This window comes from Trichogramma pretiosum, unplaced genomic scaffold (assembly GCF_000599845.2).
Source record: "Trichogramma pretiosum strain Unisexual culture from Peru unplaced genomic scaffold, Tpre_2.0 scaffold25, whole genome shotgun sequence".
Lineage (NCBI taxonomy): Eukaryota > Metazoa > Arthropoda > Insecta > Hymenoptera > Trichogrammatidae > Trichogramma > Trichogramma pretiosum.
Window position 1 is genome coordinate 316,244 of NW_019641621.1, and position 17,835 is coordinate 334,078.

At 44.6% G+C, this 17,835-nt stretch overlaps 1 protein-coding gene across 1 annotated transcript in view; it reads left to right on the forward strand.

Moving 5' to 3' along the window:
* Positions 1-709: 709 nt before the first annotated feature.
* The window catches only part of LOC106654177 (calmodulin-binding transcription activator 2), a 66,842-nt gene continuing 49,716 nt past the window's right edge, over positions 710-17,835 (forward strand). Inside the window, exon 1 of the mRNA XM_023458871.1 lies at positions 710-1,573. The gene's annotated coding sequence lies outside the window, so the exon portion shown is untranslated. The remainder of the gene's footprint in view (positions 1,574-17,835) is intronic.

A 17,835-nucleotide genomic window follows, 5' to 3' on the forward strand; every position in this document is an offset into this window, starting at 1 on the left:
AAAGGAAAGTCGTACGTCGTGTATCGCGCGTGTGTGTACCTTGGCCACAAAAGAAAGAGTCCCCGGACGCGTCTCGCACGAGAACGAGCGTCCGCTGGCTTTTTTTTTGCACAGTCAACCTGGAAAAGGTCATACGCGTGTGCATATACGTGCGTACCATTTTTCGCTCTCTGGCCGAGAGCAATAACGTCATCGTTATTACTCTCGGTCGGGCAAAATAATCATGTGCATTGAAATACGCGTAGAATCTGTAAAACACCTTTAAATTTTTTTTTTTCCTTTAATTTTATTTTTATTTTTTTAATCGCGCTGGAATGAACAAAAATTGTACCATTTTTCATTCGGTTGTAATCAAATGTGTAAATTGTCAATATATAATGAATTGAAAAATAAATAATGATTAGTGTTAAATCACCAGTGTATCGTTATTATACCTCCATACAAAAAGACACGCACGTATGTATGCATCCAACGGTCGATCATCGAATCGAATTCGAAAAAAAGCTCTCGTTCGTATTGTCGCGGTGCTGCATTCGAAAGGGCACTCTAACCTCGCGAGGAGTGCAAAATTCGCTACGAATAGAGTCTTCTGCTGAGCGCATGCGACTCGCGGCGCGCGGGGGTTCACCACGCAGATCCCCCCCGCGAGTAGCAGCAGAAATTGGGTGCACCGAGTTGCCGTGCGCTGCACACGCTAGGTCATCGTGTCTCTCTCTCTCTCTCTTCTCCTTTTTTTCTCTCTCTCTCTCCCTCGCGCTCTCCTCCGTCTGTGTGTCTGTTTGTCTATATACAACACCTGTCTGTCTCTCTCTTTAACCCCGTCTCTCTGTCTTTGGCCATTGCGCGCGGAGTGCACTGTACAGCCACGCAGTGTGTGTGTGTGTTGTTTGCTACTACTACAATTACCTACCTATCCTATACATATAATATATATCGTCGACTACTATACCGCTGCTGCTGCTGCTCTCGGGGACTTTCGAGAGAGGAGAGCTTTCGAGCGAGTTAGTGTGTGTAGTCCGTGTGTCCGTGTGCAACAGCGATCACATCGTGTCGTCGTCGTCGCGAGTCGGTGCTGTTGTTGTTTTGTTGTGCTGCTGCTGCGCGCGTATTCTTACGACATATATACACTTTCCGTGTGCCTCCCCACATCATCGTCATGGGCACATGCCACGATAAAAAACGTTCGCGGAGGGCCAAACCAACGTCAGCGGCAGCAGCAGCAGCAGTTCAATCGGACGATTAATATTGCAACGAGAGCTTTAACCCACGCAGCTACGTGTCATAATAAAAGTTATACACGAACGATAGTAATAATAATAAAAAAAAAATCCCCGCGTTTGTGTGTATATACGTGGGTGCGCGTGTCTCTGTGTAAACATGCTGTAATAATAAATATAAAAAAAAAAAACAACTCGGTGGTGTCTCCGAGTGAAACAGCCGAGACGAGAAAAGAAAGAGAATCATGTTGTCGTTGGTCGACATCGGCGAGAGCTCGCGTCGCGGAGCAGCAGCAGCTCGTGCAAAACGACATCGTCGACGAGTAGCCGCCAGCTCGCACGGAATTCATCAACACGTGAGTCGAGACTTGGTTGCAACACGCTCACCTACACACACGCACATACACAAGCATATCTTGCGTTATTCGCGACTTTCTCTCTCTCTTTGCTAATTTTAACTCTCCTAATACTACCAATAGTAGTAGTAGTAGTGAGATAGCCTTTTTACCACGCGAGAGAAAAGCTTCGGTCTCATTTTTGCCTGTATATATATGCTCGCCCCCCGTGTAATAATAATATACACAAAACGGCGCGTATAGTCGTCGTCGTCGGCCTTCGTTTTGTGCTTTTCGCAGCAGCATGCATATTTACGCGTTCGCTCGAAAAAGCGCGTGTATATACTATATATACATACGTATACCGAAAAATTTTAACACGGTATATAACATCGCGTTGATTGCTGTGCGTGCGCTCGTGTCTGTGTGTTGTTTTTTTTTTTTTTTTGCCTCCCCCGAGCTCTCTGTATAGTACGAGAGTAGTAGTAGTAGTAGTCAGCTGTCTGTGTGCTGCTACTGCTCGGGCTTATACATAACAAGCACACGCGTGAAAAGCTCGTGCCGTTTCGCGTTTCGACTCGTGTCAATCTGCCGCTGTACTACCGCTGCAAGCTCGTAACGTCTCTATACGTGTTTTTCTTCTAGCGCCTCTTTTTTACCCTCTTTTTTTCTCTTTTTAATCTTATTTTCTCAACACGGTTTTCGAGGAAAAAAGAAAAAAAAAATGTCCGACGCCTACTACGCGCGGACCGTTCCAGAAAGCTGCTGCCCCGCTGCTGCTGCTGCCTGCCTGCCTGCCGTGTTGCATAATCGTTATTCAATCCGGAGCTCTTTCTGATGCATGATTTTCGCGCGCCTATAATGATAAATCATAATTTTCGCTATCGAAATGCTATGCGCGCGGGGCCGCCTCGTTGTAAATCTCGCCTCGTATTATCCGTAGTATCGTATACGTATATACACAGCTGGCGTCTTTCGGGACATTTGTTTCAACCAAGTTCACAAATGTAAATGTATAGGCGAGCATTAAAAAGAAGGGCACGAGAGAGAGAATAAAAAAAAAAGTAGTGAAATTATGAATGGTAAGAACGTGTGTGCATGCCTTATTTTGCTTCTCTCTCTCTGTGCGAGCGCACATTTTTCTTTGCTCGCGCGACACCCCACCACCACCCCCTCCGGCGTACATTCATCCGCTGCAGATATATATACACACACACGCTCGGTGATGATATTGAGGGACTTCGAAATCCATTTTCAACTAAATTATCTCATTTAGCGGCATTAAGTGTCTATAGGCGGCTGGGATGCGTGTTTACCTACGCTACGCGCGATATTTCTTTTGCTTCTTATATATACATAGAGAGAAGCTTTCGCAATTATGAACAAACTGTCGGTTACCCCCCTTCTTTTTTTTTCTCTCTACCCGCACACACACACACATACACACGATTTTCCATCGTTTAACGTAACTTTATTGCCACACTCTTCTCCGACTCGAGCGAGCAAGAGCGAGAGTGAGTGAGATAGTCGATTACTTTTACAGTACGTACAAGAATTTATCGTATAACGTTCGCTCGAGCTTTCGAAGGCCATTCATTGGCACAAATACGTATATAGATTCTAAATTTTTGGAGAGGATCTATCGTTCAGAATTTGGCCCGCCCCGATGGTTTCGTGTTATATATATTCTCAAATTTTACTATTGTAAAGCACGACGACGACGTTATGCGCGAAAGTTTTTTGCGAAAAAATAGCTGATATCGATTACGAGTCAGCGCCAAAATTTGCGTTACCAACGATGTTGAGAAACGCGCACAAGAAGAGCCGAAAATGTATGCGTGTGTGTGTGTGTGTGTGCGATACATATTTCGCGAAACTCGAGAGGGTTGGTCGCGAGCTCGATACCACTCACGATTATATATTCATATAATAAGTGTTTATTGATATACATCGAGTTTGAGGTTTTGTTAGCTATATTTTCCATGTTTATGTATGCTTATGTTCGACACTAGGCCTCGGGCGTGCGATTCAACGATATAAAATACGGATCGTTTTGTAATTTTAATTATATTTAACATCAACATAAATCTAACAACAAATTTTCTTCCAAAATGTGTTTTATGTAACTCTTTTACTCTCATAAAATATCCTTCACATTTCTAATATGACTTTTAAAGCCTTCGACATTTTTGACTCTTCCTTTGCCAGCCGAGCGTGACACATATACACATACATCGCGCGATTAAACTTTATTATCATCGTGTGGACGAATTTCGAACACGTCGAATTGCCATTCCCCGCGTGCCTGCGTGCACATATCATTCCCTGCCGCTTGTATTATTATTATTATATACGTATATGTATAATGCACACGTGTATGCGTGTATATATACAGAACCGCCGCGGAGCAGTTAAAACGGCCAAATTGATAACGTCACTCATTAACGGGCCAAAAGCGAAAATATAATGATGTAGGCGACGGCAGGGAATTAGCCTATCGGTCGATTTATATTAAGCCGTGTGTGCTCGTGCACGCTCGTCGATCGTTGCCGTGCAGTTTATATACTTTGTGAAAACTTGTGTTATATAGACGCACGCTAAATCATACACGGCTCGTCGCGCGTATATTATAATAATGCATGATCGATATCGATGTCCGACGTCGAGCTTTTGTCGTTTTTGGTTCGAAAGTAAAATTCTCGAGCGCGAGAACTAAATTAGTTCTCTTTTCGCGAATCCAGAATGTACTCGTGTGCTTACATTACATAAAAGTACTTTTGTTTTCTCTCTCTCTCTCTGTCTCTCGCTTCGCAGTCAAGTTCTCTACTCTTCTCAATCTCTAGTGTGTTACTATCTATATATATATTACACGAGGCAGTTGAAACGCGAGCGCACAATTTTATAATGCTAAAGTATTTAAAGGCGCGCACACTCCGCGTCGTATAATATACAAGTATATAAGTTTTCTGCGTGTCTACGTATATACCCTTAAGAAGGCGATTACGTTATGCATTAAACAACTGGAAAAGAAGAAGACGACGACGACGACGAAGAAGCCTCGAGCTAATCCTGTAAGAAGTTAGAGAAACCTTGTTTTGCAAATGTATACGCGTACTTGCCCAGTTCTTGACCCTTGACTGCCTGTGTGTGCAATGCTGCTGCTGCTGCTGTGCACCCCAGCCAGCCAACCAGTCGTCGTATATACTTTTAAAAGCTATTTTATTTTATTCGAGGAGCTGCGTATATATCACTTTAAAGAAACTCAACGAAGATGGCGTAATCTGTCTCTGGAACAGAGGGAGAAGCAAAAAACCTAAACTGTGCCTGTGCTGCAGTTTAGAGAAAAGTTGAAAAAGAAAAGAACAGCTTTTCTCGAACTCTTGAGCGCGTGCAGTTGTTCGATGTCGCTGCGGTTTCCTGCAAAACAACACTCTGTTTGCGTAGTTTATAATTATAATTACGCTCGAACTTATATATAGTTCAGTGGTACGCGATAATGTAAAATTACTTTTACTAATTTGTTTGCGACGATACGCCGAGCTTATTCTTATTTTTTTGTTTTTTTTTTTTTAGAAATTATTCCAGTTGAAAGTCGAACCGCCGTGGTCGAGTTCATAAAACGAGTGCGCATATCGCGCGCGACACGACATCGAAACGATTTTAGAGCCCTATGCGCAGTCGTAAGCGGAGGGGGGAAAATTTGCTGACGGAACGAAAAATTCGTTAGTTATCTTGCTTCGGATGAAAGTATATATCGACTCGTTCGATCACGTATGAGTTTATAATTATGTTTCTCAGTTTTTAGGTCGACTTTGTATTTTGAAAAATTGCATAAAAATGTCGAGGGCATTTGTCAATAATTTTTATGAAATATGCTCTTTTTCTTTAGATACTAGTATCGGTGTCATTAAAAAAAACAATCACTCTCAAAATTCCCAATGAAAACTATCACATCTAACAAAATCGTCGAGAACTTTTATTTCTTTTTTGCCCGCAAAGGCTATCAATTTCAAAATATTTTCAACAAAAAGAATTATATTGCAAATATAATGACTACAAAAAAATATTATTTCCTTCATATTGTCGGCAAAAATTAATGCAACAGAAACTTCGATTTAAAAAAATATACAATAACCTAGGACTTCGCACGTGTTCAAAGTCTTTGCTCTCATCATACGCCTCATGGTTCAAAATTGGAGAGTAACAATTTTCGACGACACTTCTTATGAAGTAATTATTTTGGTGCATAACTTTCATCTGCATTAGTTTTTGTTAATGAAAAAATAATAATTCAAGTATCTTCATGACATAAAATAAATTACACGATCACGAGGAGATTAACCCTAAAAAAAATGTTCAACTCTTCATTTCAACGATTTGTTTGTCAAACAAAAATCTTTTAAAAAAAATTATTTAACGTTATATCGCTGTAATACGTTACAAATCAAACGTTCAAATACAGTGCTTACTTTCTGTTTTTATTAGCCACCACATGGTCGTAAACTTTATTTAATTTGATAGGAAGGTTTCAGACAAATTAATTCAAAAATTTGATTTACACGCTGGCTTTGCTATTCCCCTATAATAATGGATAAATTGATTATAATATCATTTCAATCTTTTAAACGACCAATGAAACAAAAAAACATCATGTTTTACATACGGGTTATTGTAAAACTTTATCTCGTATTTAGACTCGCACATGGTGCAGTACCTCGTGTTTATGGATATATTGTTTATAACATCATTTCAATCTTTTAAACGAACAATTGAACAAAAAAACATAATGTTTTACGTACTATTGTAAAACTTTATATCGTATTTAGACTCGTACATGGTGCAACACCACGTGTTTGTGCGTGTTTAGGCATGTCTTAGTCCGTCTAAGCGCGTTGCTCAGAAAAAAAAAGAAAAGAAAACGACGCTTTATTCTTGTACACGCAGTCAAATTCGTTATAGGTTCGATCGACGGCTATTAGAAATCGTAGATGCTGCGCGAGTCGCGACGCCCATGCTTATAGCCTTATAGCCATATGCTATTGTTATTATCGCTGCGTAAGACTCGGGCGCGCGCACGCACGAGGTGACCCCCACTGTATATAGGCTAGAGATCCAAACTTTCTATTTTTTACCCGTTTCGAGCAGCTGTTTTAAGCACTACACGTGCTCGTATACGGATCTGTGAAAAAATTATTACAGTGCTCGATACGACTCTGTAAGGTGAAGACGTCTCGAAGAGAGACATCTCCCGCATTGTCTGCAGCTGTACCGAGTGAAAAAGTGTACAAAGAGTAATATATTTCGATTTTTTTTTTTTAATAAACTACTATTATCGTGTCGTGCCCGAGAGAGCAAGTGATATATATATAATCATGGCCCAACAACTCGAGAGCACCGCGGACGTGTTGAGAAATCTGCGAGCAGCCACCAACTGGCAGTTCAAAGAGGAGAGACGCCAGCTTCTCAACGAGATTTATCCGCTGCTCGAGAACGTGAGGGGCCCGATGCCGCGTCTGCTCGGCATCTTCGAGCGCCAAGAGATCGACTGGCTTCTCCAGGAGTCCGTCAAGAGCTTCGACGACCACCCGTACGAGACGAGGTCGTTGATCGGCTTCGTCAGGCACACCGGCTACAGCGAGTACAACACGAAGGACGACGACGACGGCGACGACGACGACTCCGTGTTCACGTCGTCGTGGCCGCGCAGCTCGCGCACCGTCTACGTGCGCAAGACCACGGCGCTTCACGAAGCCGCCAAAAAGAATTACCGCCAGCTCGTGCCTCTGCTCTTCAGGATCTACGATCGCTTCGACGTCAACTACGTCGACGTTGAGACGGGGCTTACTCATTTCCACGTCGCGTGTCTCTTCAACTGCCACTACGAGGTCGGACTCTTCCTCTTCCTCGGCCAGGATCCCAACTGTCGGGTGAGCGAGACGGGCGACAGGCCGCTTCATCTGGCCGTGCAGAACGACTGCGGCTACGTGGTCTATCTGCTGATGCGCGTGGCCAACGCCAACGCGACCAATCACCTGGGCCAGACGCCGCTGCACGTCATGTGCCAGGGCGGCGGCAGCTCGGACGGCGAGGTGGCCAAGCTGCTGCTGCATCCGGGCGACGACAGCAAGTACCAGCCGGCCAACGTCAACGCCTGGGACAGTCGAGGTAGGACGCCGCTGCACTGGGCCATCGACAGCTACTGCCGCGAGAAGTCGTTGATCAAGTTTCTGCTGCGCAACGGGGCCGATCAGAATCTCGCCGACCAGCAGGGCTCGACGCCGTTACATCTGATCTGTCGCAGGCAGCACTGCTACGACGACGACATGAACGACCTCGTGGAGATGTTTTTCGAGGTCAACCAAGAGAGGCAGCAGGAGGTGAACGTCGACGCGATAGACGCCGAGGGCCGGACGCCCCTGCAGTACGCCGTGGCGAATCTGCTGTCGCACACCGTCGACGTGCTGCTCGCCAACGGAGCCGATCTGTCCGACTTCGTTTTCCCTGGTGAGAGCGACTTCGAGGCGAGACTGAAGGAGTTCGAGCAGGACCAGAAGAAGGAGAACGAGCTGAAGCTGCTGCTGGCTTCGGCGGCACTGCTGATCATCGAGAGCCTCGAGAGGAACGGCTACGAGTTGCAGCGCAGCGACGCCCTGACGCTCGCGAGACTCTTCGCCAAGTACGGATTCTTCAGGACAGCGTCGTCGGAGGGCCCGAGGATCGAGGACATTTTGCTGGTCAACGAGAGGTTCGCGGCCAAGGCGAGACAGATGACGATCAAGAACGACAACACGGGCCTGACCCTGCACGACGTGATCCGGATGCCGGCCGAGGAGCTGGCCGGCGAGCTGCTGTCGTTCAAGATGTGCTACGATTTCGCGCGTTCCTACGAGCTGTGGGTGCTGCCGGACGGATTGTGCCACCACTGCGACGTGTTTCTCTGCGACAAGATGCTGAGAGGATTTTTCCGGCGTTGGAAGCTGAGTCCCGACTCACTGCTGTAAAATCGTCAAGCTAGTTTTACTTATTTTTTATTTTTGTAACATTTTTTAATGTCTAGTTGTATTTTTGTAATATTTTTTAATGTCTAGTTGTATTTTTGTAATATTTCATAATGTCTAATTGTATTTTTGTAATATTTCATAATGTCTAATTGTATTTTTGTAACATTTTGTAATGTCTAGTTGTATTTTTAAATATTTCATGTAGCCCATATAATTAGAATAAATTATTTTTCTAATAAATACATTGAAACATAAAAATTGAACTCGTTTTATATTTATTTTTATTTTATTTAAGCTTCATTTAAAAAAAATCAAACAAATTCTTTTGTCAATACCAAATCAATTCATTTTCTTAGTTAAAAGCAAGAAGTTGTATAAAAAAATACAGCAAAAAGCATTTAAACCCAACATTACATCACGATGGATAAATCTATTTGTACTTTGAGCCAGAAGTTAATTTTTATCATAATTATTTTCTAATTAATTCGTTCGTCGCTTCGACAATCGATTTTTAATTCAAAACGACCACTCGCATCGAGTAATTTCGTAATTGTGACACGAGCTTGTACAAATAAAATTGACCCACCGCGCGCGCGCGTGGCAAAATTAAACAGTGCGCACCGTTGGGACGCACGCATGGGTACAAAGAGAGAGAGAAAGATTAGAACTGACAAGTCACACACACGCATAAACGCACACACGGAGTCGGACAAACAAGGATCGACCGCGAGTTTTGGTAAATTTCCAAACGTAGCGATCGGAGTGTATATTATCGTTGTAATACGTAAAACGACGAAAATCTCTAAACTCTCGTCCCGCGCTTGTATCGAAAAATCTGGGCTCGTGTTCTATATATAGGCGTGCTACGAGCATGACGCGATAAAGCTCATTTACCGGCTGGCAGCAGGGCATTTTATTCGTCGTCGTCGTCGTCGTCGGGCCTCTGCCATGCGTGCGTGCGTCAAGAGTCATCGAGAATTCGCTTTGTTAATAGTCCAAAGCAGCGTAAACAAAACAAGTCGCTCGCGCGCGCATGGGTGCGGGTGCAGCAGCAGCGTGTGTGACACAATATAAGGGTGACAGGGACAGGGAAGGGCCAAGCGAGAGAGAGAGAGAGAGAGAGCTCGTGGTGCATATTTCAAACGCGCCCGCACACTCACTAACACACACACACACACGAGCTTTTATATCATGCACACGCAGCGCTCGATCGCGTACGTATATATAAGTTGCAGTCGCACAGTTTGAAATTGATTTTCATCGAGGCCGCCGCGTATACGCGAGTTCCGATAAGTATAAATCGTGTCGAGCTGCTGCTGCTGCCACCACCCCCGCCGCCACTGCACATCGTTCTCTATCACACGCTGTTTAGGGCCAAAACGATCGTCATAGCCAAGGTTATCGTCACACGTACACACACATGCATTGTATAGGTAGAAATTGTACATGCTCGCTTTGCGCGCGCGAAAACCAAGTAGGCATTGTGCGAAGGTGTCGCTTGGGCGCGCGCGCGCGAGCTTTATTATATCGCCCATCATCCCCCACCTATATACCCACGCGCGGTATCATTCATATAAGCGCGCGAAGGGTCTGTGCGCGCGTATATATATACTTTTAGACTTGTTATTATATGTACGTAGTACACGACATCTCGAAAAACAAGCCAAGTAGTAGTAGTAGTAGTAGTAGTATAGTCGAGTTGAGCTTGCAGCGAGGCTGTTATACAATATATATAAACAAGCGGCGATCGCTCGAGCAATACACACAGTCAGTGTGTGTATACTTTTCAGTCGTTGTCGCGATGGTGTCGGTGAGAGACCGGTTCTCCACCACTCGTAAAGTGCAGTTCTCTCTCTCTCTCTCGAGGCGGCGGCTTATATACCCCGCGCGCGCGCGAGTAAAAATGTAGGCCGGAACAATCGGCCGGGCTAGTGTAGCTCTGGCTTAGGCCCCGAAAGCTCTGCTACTTGCTACTTGCTAGCTACTGCCTGTACTCGGGTCGTATTCCTCCCCCTTTATGGCAATTGTTGAAAATACATTCGGTCTCGTACCCAACCCCCCCCGGCCTATCTCGTCGTCGTCGTCGTCGTCTCCTGTGCCAGGCTACATTATGCGATTCTACGTATATATACACGGAATAGTACACGCGGAGCCGCTCGCACCGATGTCTGTCTCTCTACCTTTCTGTGTGTGTGTGTACGTCACACTGTACACGAAAGCCAAGCCGAAAGAGCTTTTCGTGACTCGGTCTAATGGATTGATCAAACAGTCTTGCTGTATATGACCCTTGCACACCGCGCGCACCCACACACAACCCAGAGAGAGAGAGAGAGTAGTAGTATATAGCACCGAGCCCCGGCACGTATTTTCTGCTTGTTAAACTCGCTCTGTAAATCTAATATACACGTGTGCGTGTGTGTGTGCATACACGGGTGTCGGTTTAAAACCCAGTTGTACGGCCGCTCTTTCTCTCTCTACTGCGTGTCTGTGTATGCGTGTGTGTGTGTGAGTGTGTGGCATTGCACATTGATTCGACAAGCGTATGCAGACCCGCTGGTATTGCACACACACACACACATACACGATCTCTCGCCGATCGTGCCTCGCAAGCTCACGGGAGCGCCGCCGCCAACGAGTATCACGACTTTTCCTCGTAGGACACACGTATATGTGTATATACGTAAATAAGCGATACTTATTCACCGGTACACGTTGCTGCCTTGGCTGGATCGGCGCACACGCGGACTCGAATGAGCTAAACAACCGTTTGCGCTTGCCTCGGGTGAAACGCGATGATTTTTGTCCGAGATTATAGCGCGAATCAAAACGAAATCGCAAGCTCGAGAGCGTAAAAAACTCGCGCCCGATTAGTTATCGCGCGATTCGCGTGTGTGCGGTGCTCGACTGATTGCGCGAATCAATTGTGTGGCAAATTTGTGCGTACATGCGTAGCGAGATGTAAAATGTTATTATAAAATCAACGCTGTAACGAATAGTTTCTCATTCAATTGCACGTATTCGATGTAGTTACAGACGCGTTGCCAAAAAAAAAATATATATCTCGTGATTGTTACACGATTGCTCAGGGTTGAATTAAAACGGAATATTTTAACTTTATCCAAAATTTCTCTGCGTCGAGTATAACATTCGTGCGTTCTAATCATTAGCGGCGCGTGGATCGCTTACATTCATGAGAAAATCATTAACCTCCGATCGGTATGGAGAAGTAAAAAAAAATCAACCTACGATCAAAGTTTTCACTTCGCAATGGAGTAAAGTTTGTCGTATGTACGGAAACGCGCGCTTGATTCCTCGTCCTCGTACGAATGGCTGTGTACAAGCATTGATTGGCAGAAAAACGAACCGGTCGACTTCTCTCTCTCTTTTTATTCTTCTTCTACGGTATAGGCTCGAGCTTTTTTTAATAGTTTCACTTACTCGTCGTTCATTGAGTCTCCCGTATATATAGTACGTACGTACGGTCGAGACGGAAACTTATATACCTTTGTGTGTATGTGTGTGCTATATAACGGGGCCGACTCTGTATAGGCAGTACGAAGGAGGTAAAGGATATGGGGTTGGAACATAGCAGAGTCCTAGTCGTCGTGTCACTATCAAAAACGATCGTGTGCCGCGCGCACAGCGTTGGCCGTGTGGCGGCAACGGCGGATCTTGTTATGTTCGGAGCTACCGTACGAAACGAATAAAATTCATCACGTCTCCTCTCTCTCTCTCTCTCTCGCTCTCTTAGAAGCCCGAATGTGTGAAATTGCTTTTTACAAAAGTTTTTAGTGTGTGCGAGAGTGAGAGAGAGAGAGAGAAAGACACAATGTTGGATGGGTTAAAGGTTTGGGCAAGCTTTTCTTCCAACATGCGGGAACTTTATTTGAAAACTTTTTCTACATCAACTCTCTCTCTCTCTCTCTCTCTTTTTGTTTCTCGTTCTTTCTCTCTATTACTCCTCTTTCTGCACCGACTGTCTGTGTGTGTGTGTGTGTGTGTGTGGGCCCACGCGAGCAAATATTTCTACCGACTTTCGCCACACCGAAGAGTCGAAATTTTGACCAAAAATTAACTGCCCCGGTGCTTGCTGCACTCTTGGAAGGATACATAATGTACACTTTTAATTTGTCCACACGCACACAGATCGGTGGTGGTGCTGCTGTAGCGCACAACTGCCTATACCACTACAGCTTCAACTGCAACAACGAACACTCACAGACACACAGACACATACACAAAATCTCAAAATAAGCGCATGGCGCCCACCGTTGTATACGTTAGCCTTAATTGTAAACAATCTACATAAATAAAGCTCTCCAAGTGCTCGAGAGTCGTATATACATAGATATATAAACGTAAAAAGAGCTTTTCTCTCTCTCTCTCTCTTGGTGTACCCATACTCATTAGGTACGCGCAGAGAGAGTCGCGCGCGCGATAAAATCAGTGATGCGTTCAAACGATTCCCTTTTCCTCCTCCTAACGGCTATATATATATATACGCCGCGCTTCTCTTTATACCTCGTCTACATGGCACAAGCCTCTCTCTGACTGCTACCAGAAACTACCTTTTACTCTCCTCATTGTCATTTATTGCTCGTGTCTTTCACCTCGCTCGCTCTCCAACAGCGAGTAGCTCTATGTGCGTGCCCTCGTTGAATACCCCCCTCTGCACTGCTCTTTCTTCCTATTTTAGTATTATATCGGTTTATAGAGGGCTTTCTATAGATATATACACTGCGCGCGCGACTGATGGTTTTAACATATTGTAACTCTCGATCAAGCTGCCTTTACAGCTCTCTCTCTGTCTCGCGCGCGCGCGAAAAATTTGTGTGCGACCATTTTTTCTTCTTATTTTTACGCTGCGCCGGTCGACCGTTGTATACGTGCTGTATACGGGATATGTATTTCCAATTAAATCTCGTTTATACCGTGTATATGCGTCGCAAAGGGAATAATCGCGGCTCTTTTTCTTCTTTTTTCAAGCGTCCCCTTTTTCCGTTCTGAAAAATGTTACGTCCCGAGTCGATCCGTTGCATCGCGTATAGCTCACGTACCTATGCACAATGCCGGCCCTCTAAATATCCTCGTTTGTCTTTTATTTATTTTTTTGTTTATTAGCTATATACCTAAGTCCGATGGTACACGCCCACACGCAGATGATCGTTAAACACACACACACACAGCGAGTTAGTTCGAGAATCGAACAACGTATTTCTCCCTATGTGTATATACATCGATAAGATACGTCATCGAGATACACAGCAGCACAAGCCGAGACTCGATGCGAGTTGGCCGATTTTAATCTTTAGGCGTTGCAAATTGTATCCCCCCAGTTAGTTTTTTCGCGATTTCGTTCGTTCGTTCGTTCCTTCGGCTGTGTGTATGTACTTTTTCTCTCTCTCTCTCTCTTTCCTTCCTTCCTTCCTTTTTTTTTTGCTGCTCGCTTCTTCTTCTTCTTCTTCGTCTCTCTATCGAAGTCGCCTACGCCGCGCGCGCGCGCTTCCACTACTCGGCCTGGATACTCAAGTCCTTTCGGGGTCTGCACGTGCCGCAACTTTGCAATTTCGTTGCCAAGTATCTCTCTCTCTCTCTCTTCGATTTCTGTACCGCGACTCGCTCTCTCTCTTTCTCTCCGAGTATATATTGTACGTCTGCTGTCTTATATGTCACTGCATGCTATATAGGCAGCATTGCCTGTATATAGTACCCTTCCTTGATCATTCGATATTGATACAAATAATATAAAAATGAAAGAAACATCGAGGCGAGCGCGCGAGAGAGAGAGAGACAGAGAAAGAGGATAGAATAATAGAGAGCGACTGGCAATTGGAGCTTTTCGAGCTTTTTTATATACAGAACGACGCTGGCGCGAGCGCGGAGAAAAGTTACAAAAAAAATCTTTTTTATATTATATAAGCCAGCTTATACACACAGCAGTAGTTGTAGCTCGTTATACTCGGCGAAATTTTCTCACAGACGTTTAATTAATACATTATATTCGGAGCGCTGGACGCTCGTCGTATTACATCCTATATATATATATGGAACGCGCGAGATGATGAAAAAAAAAAAAAAAAAAAACAAACAACGCGCGCGCGCGCTAAGTCGACGTGCTGTACTGCTTATACAGAGCTCGCTAGCTGCTGCTGCTGCTGCGAGTGTCAAGATGCATAAGGCGCTACGCCTGCCTGCTTAGGCACGAGAGAAGTAAAAGGTATAATATATTCACAAAGTGAGTCTAGATTTTTAAGCACAAGTGTATGTAAGTAAGGCTCGTTCGCTCGCGCGCGTGTGTCTGTGAATGAACAAGCCCTTCTCTATATACGCGCGCGCGCGGGATCCCTCGGTATGAAGTGTCGTCTATCTCGTTACAAGAGTGTTTCGCGCGTTTCTGTGTATATACGTATATATACACCGAGGGAAAAAGGGAAAAGGAGAGAGATGGTGCGAGAGCGAGGAAAGGGCGCTCCATAAGTAGCGTATGTATACATACGCGACGCGCATACACGTACGTGAGCTTGCGAGCGAGCTTGCAGCGAGAGAGGACTCCAAACAACCCTACAACGTGATACTACTCTCTATAAATAGATCATGTTCCTCGAACATAAAACGGGTTAATGGGTTGGTTGATTACGGGTATATGTATATCTAGCAGTGTAGAGAGAGAGAGAGAGTCGGAACAAAGGGCCGAGCTGAGAGAGAGATGGACTCCGAGGACAGGCCTTTTGCAAAATTTATCCAGCGCGCCCAGCAGAGACACGCGTAGAGGTAGTACGTGTGCTTGCAAAAGCGTTGCATAGAATGCATTTTATATATAATATATACGTAGGTGGGTGTGTGTAAGCAGCTTAACTGCATAAAAGTGGGCGAGATGAGAAATAATTATATTCGTGGGAAAATTTGATCATCGCGCGAGAAAATGTGACTTTATGAATATTTGTATATTTTTTACTTTGATACAATTTACTCTGCGACGTATACAGAGTTCGAGTAGATCGACGGAAAATAAGAACAAATCGTCTCGTACTTTATTTCTTCACATCGAGAGGGCCACCCCGACGATTGTAATATCATCGTCATCATCATACGTAGGTGGTAATTTTAAGCTATCTCTCTTTCTCGTCGGTATACCTCTCGGGGTGCAGCCGGAGCTCTGTGTACATGGCTCTGCTCTGCCTCCGAATGGAAATGATACGTACATTTTGCATCGCTCGCGTGGTATATTGTAGCGGCGGCCCCGAGTGCGAGACACGTATTATACGTATAGCCGGTGTTACACGAATTACATCGGCGCGCAAATATTCTCTCTCGCTCTCTCGGTGAGCCCGACGAGCATCTGTGCGCGCACCGCCCATAAGTGGGATCGCGTTACTCTCATCGCTCGGCGCTGCCTCGTTATTTGCATTTGCATCGAGACTATATAAATGTATGCGTTATGTAAAATAAAATATCGCGTCCCGCGCGCATCTCGTCTACCCCGTATTATATACGTTTCGATGTACACTTCGGCGTTTGTTAGCCTCTTCGCTTTTAAAATTCATGTATACTTTTTCGTCGTCGTGAATTCGTGTCACGAAATTTGTCGGAATATAAGTATAAGATACGCCAGGGTAGAATTTTTTATATTTTTTACGACCTTTAACCCATCTTCGCCAAAAAAATCTTCGAGATTTTGAGACTCCGCCGAAAAAAAGCCAGCTTTTTCGTTCTTCGCTTTCGCGAGAAGAGAGAAAAGGAGCTTTGGCAGGTTACAGCGCGAAAACCGATAAATGTTTTACAGCGTACTTACCTTTCTCTCGCGAGCCATTAATAATTCATGTTGCATAAACTACAGCGAATTAAATGGAAGGGGAGGGGGAGGCTTCATTAATAAATCATTGTATTCGTATTCGCGCGCTACAGCCACCGAGCTTTCGCGCAGTCGGCGAAGAAAACTCATAATGAGCTAACGATTCGCTCTGAGCGCGCGCTTGAAAAGAATATCATTTACCGACGCGCGCGATTCTTTTACTGCCACTGTGCGAACGATTCGTGCTTATCATCGTGTTACACGCAGGCTTATTAAATACCCCTCCCAACGTCGGTTAATTCAAGAAAAGAAAGTCTTCGCGACGATTTTTCGTTCTAATTCCAATTACGAATTGTGTGTGTAAGTGCGCGCAATTCCGAAATGCGCGCAAGCCACGTACCTCGCAAGATTAGTCGAATTAATGTACAAAAGATGAGGCAGTAAATAGTTTTGTTTTTAAGTAGGTCGACTTTTCAGCTGACCCAGTTAGTCTCTCTCTCTCTCTCTCTCTGGTACAGCAGAGGCAAGGGCCAAACTGAACGCGAGAGCACAGCAGCAGCAGCGGCAGCGGCGCACATACTGTAATAGCACGAGAGGGAGAGAGAGAAAGGACGGAACATGCTTTTGCAAATTCCGACACACGGCGTCGTGCCTCCTCCTTTGCGTTTGCCAACTCGGAATTTCAAGCTTTTACTCTTTCCTTTCTCTCTTCTCTGTCTCTGTCTCTCTCTCTCTCTCTTCCTTTCCCTCGCTACAATTTTCATTGTTGACTCTTTATTCTTCGACTTATAAGTGAGCGTATTACGAAAAGTCAAACGAACACACAGGGCACACAAAAAAAAAGCTCACCCACACGTCTTTGGATATCGAATCGGGATTTCGCTCGAATCGTACCATTTTTCTCTCCAGGGAGATGTAAATCTGCGTGTAAAATATATATATTTCATTAAAATCGAGCACATCGTCATCGTGTCGTACGAAATATATAACTCGCCATTTCGCATCGATACATAACGCATAATAATAATCGCACGCGCGCGCGAGTCCGTATATAAAACGTATACAAGCCGCGATCGTATATAAAAAAAAAAACAAAACGCACATAGCTCCATTGTTCAGTCGTGCAACGCGATTGCGATCGCGCGTCCCTTTTTTCGCGCGCGCAAGCTCGCAAGCTCGCCTGATTTTTTGTCCGTACATTTTTTATTGCTTTTACTCTTATATACTTGCGATCACGACGTGGTTGCTGCTGGTGGTGGTGTTCCTCGTCGTTGCACACATACACACGCACACATCCACGTCTGAACTTGCGAGAGTCAGCAGAATTTCGCTGCTGGCTTCGAGCGATCCGTATGAATAGTGATTTTTCTTTTTTTCTACTATTGTCGAAACGATCTTCTGCGATTATAATTGATACTTTTAAACAGTCAGTTGTCTAAAGAAATTTACAATCGATATTTACGGGCGATTTTCACTGGAACGAAATTTCC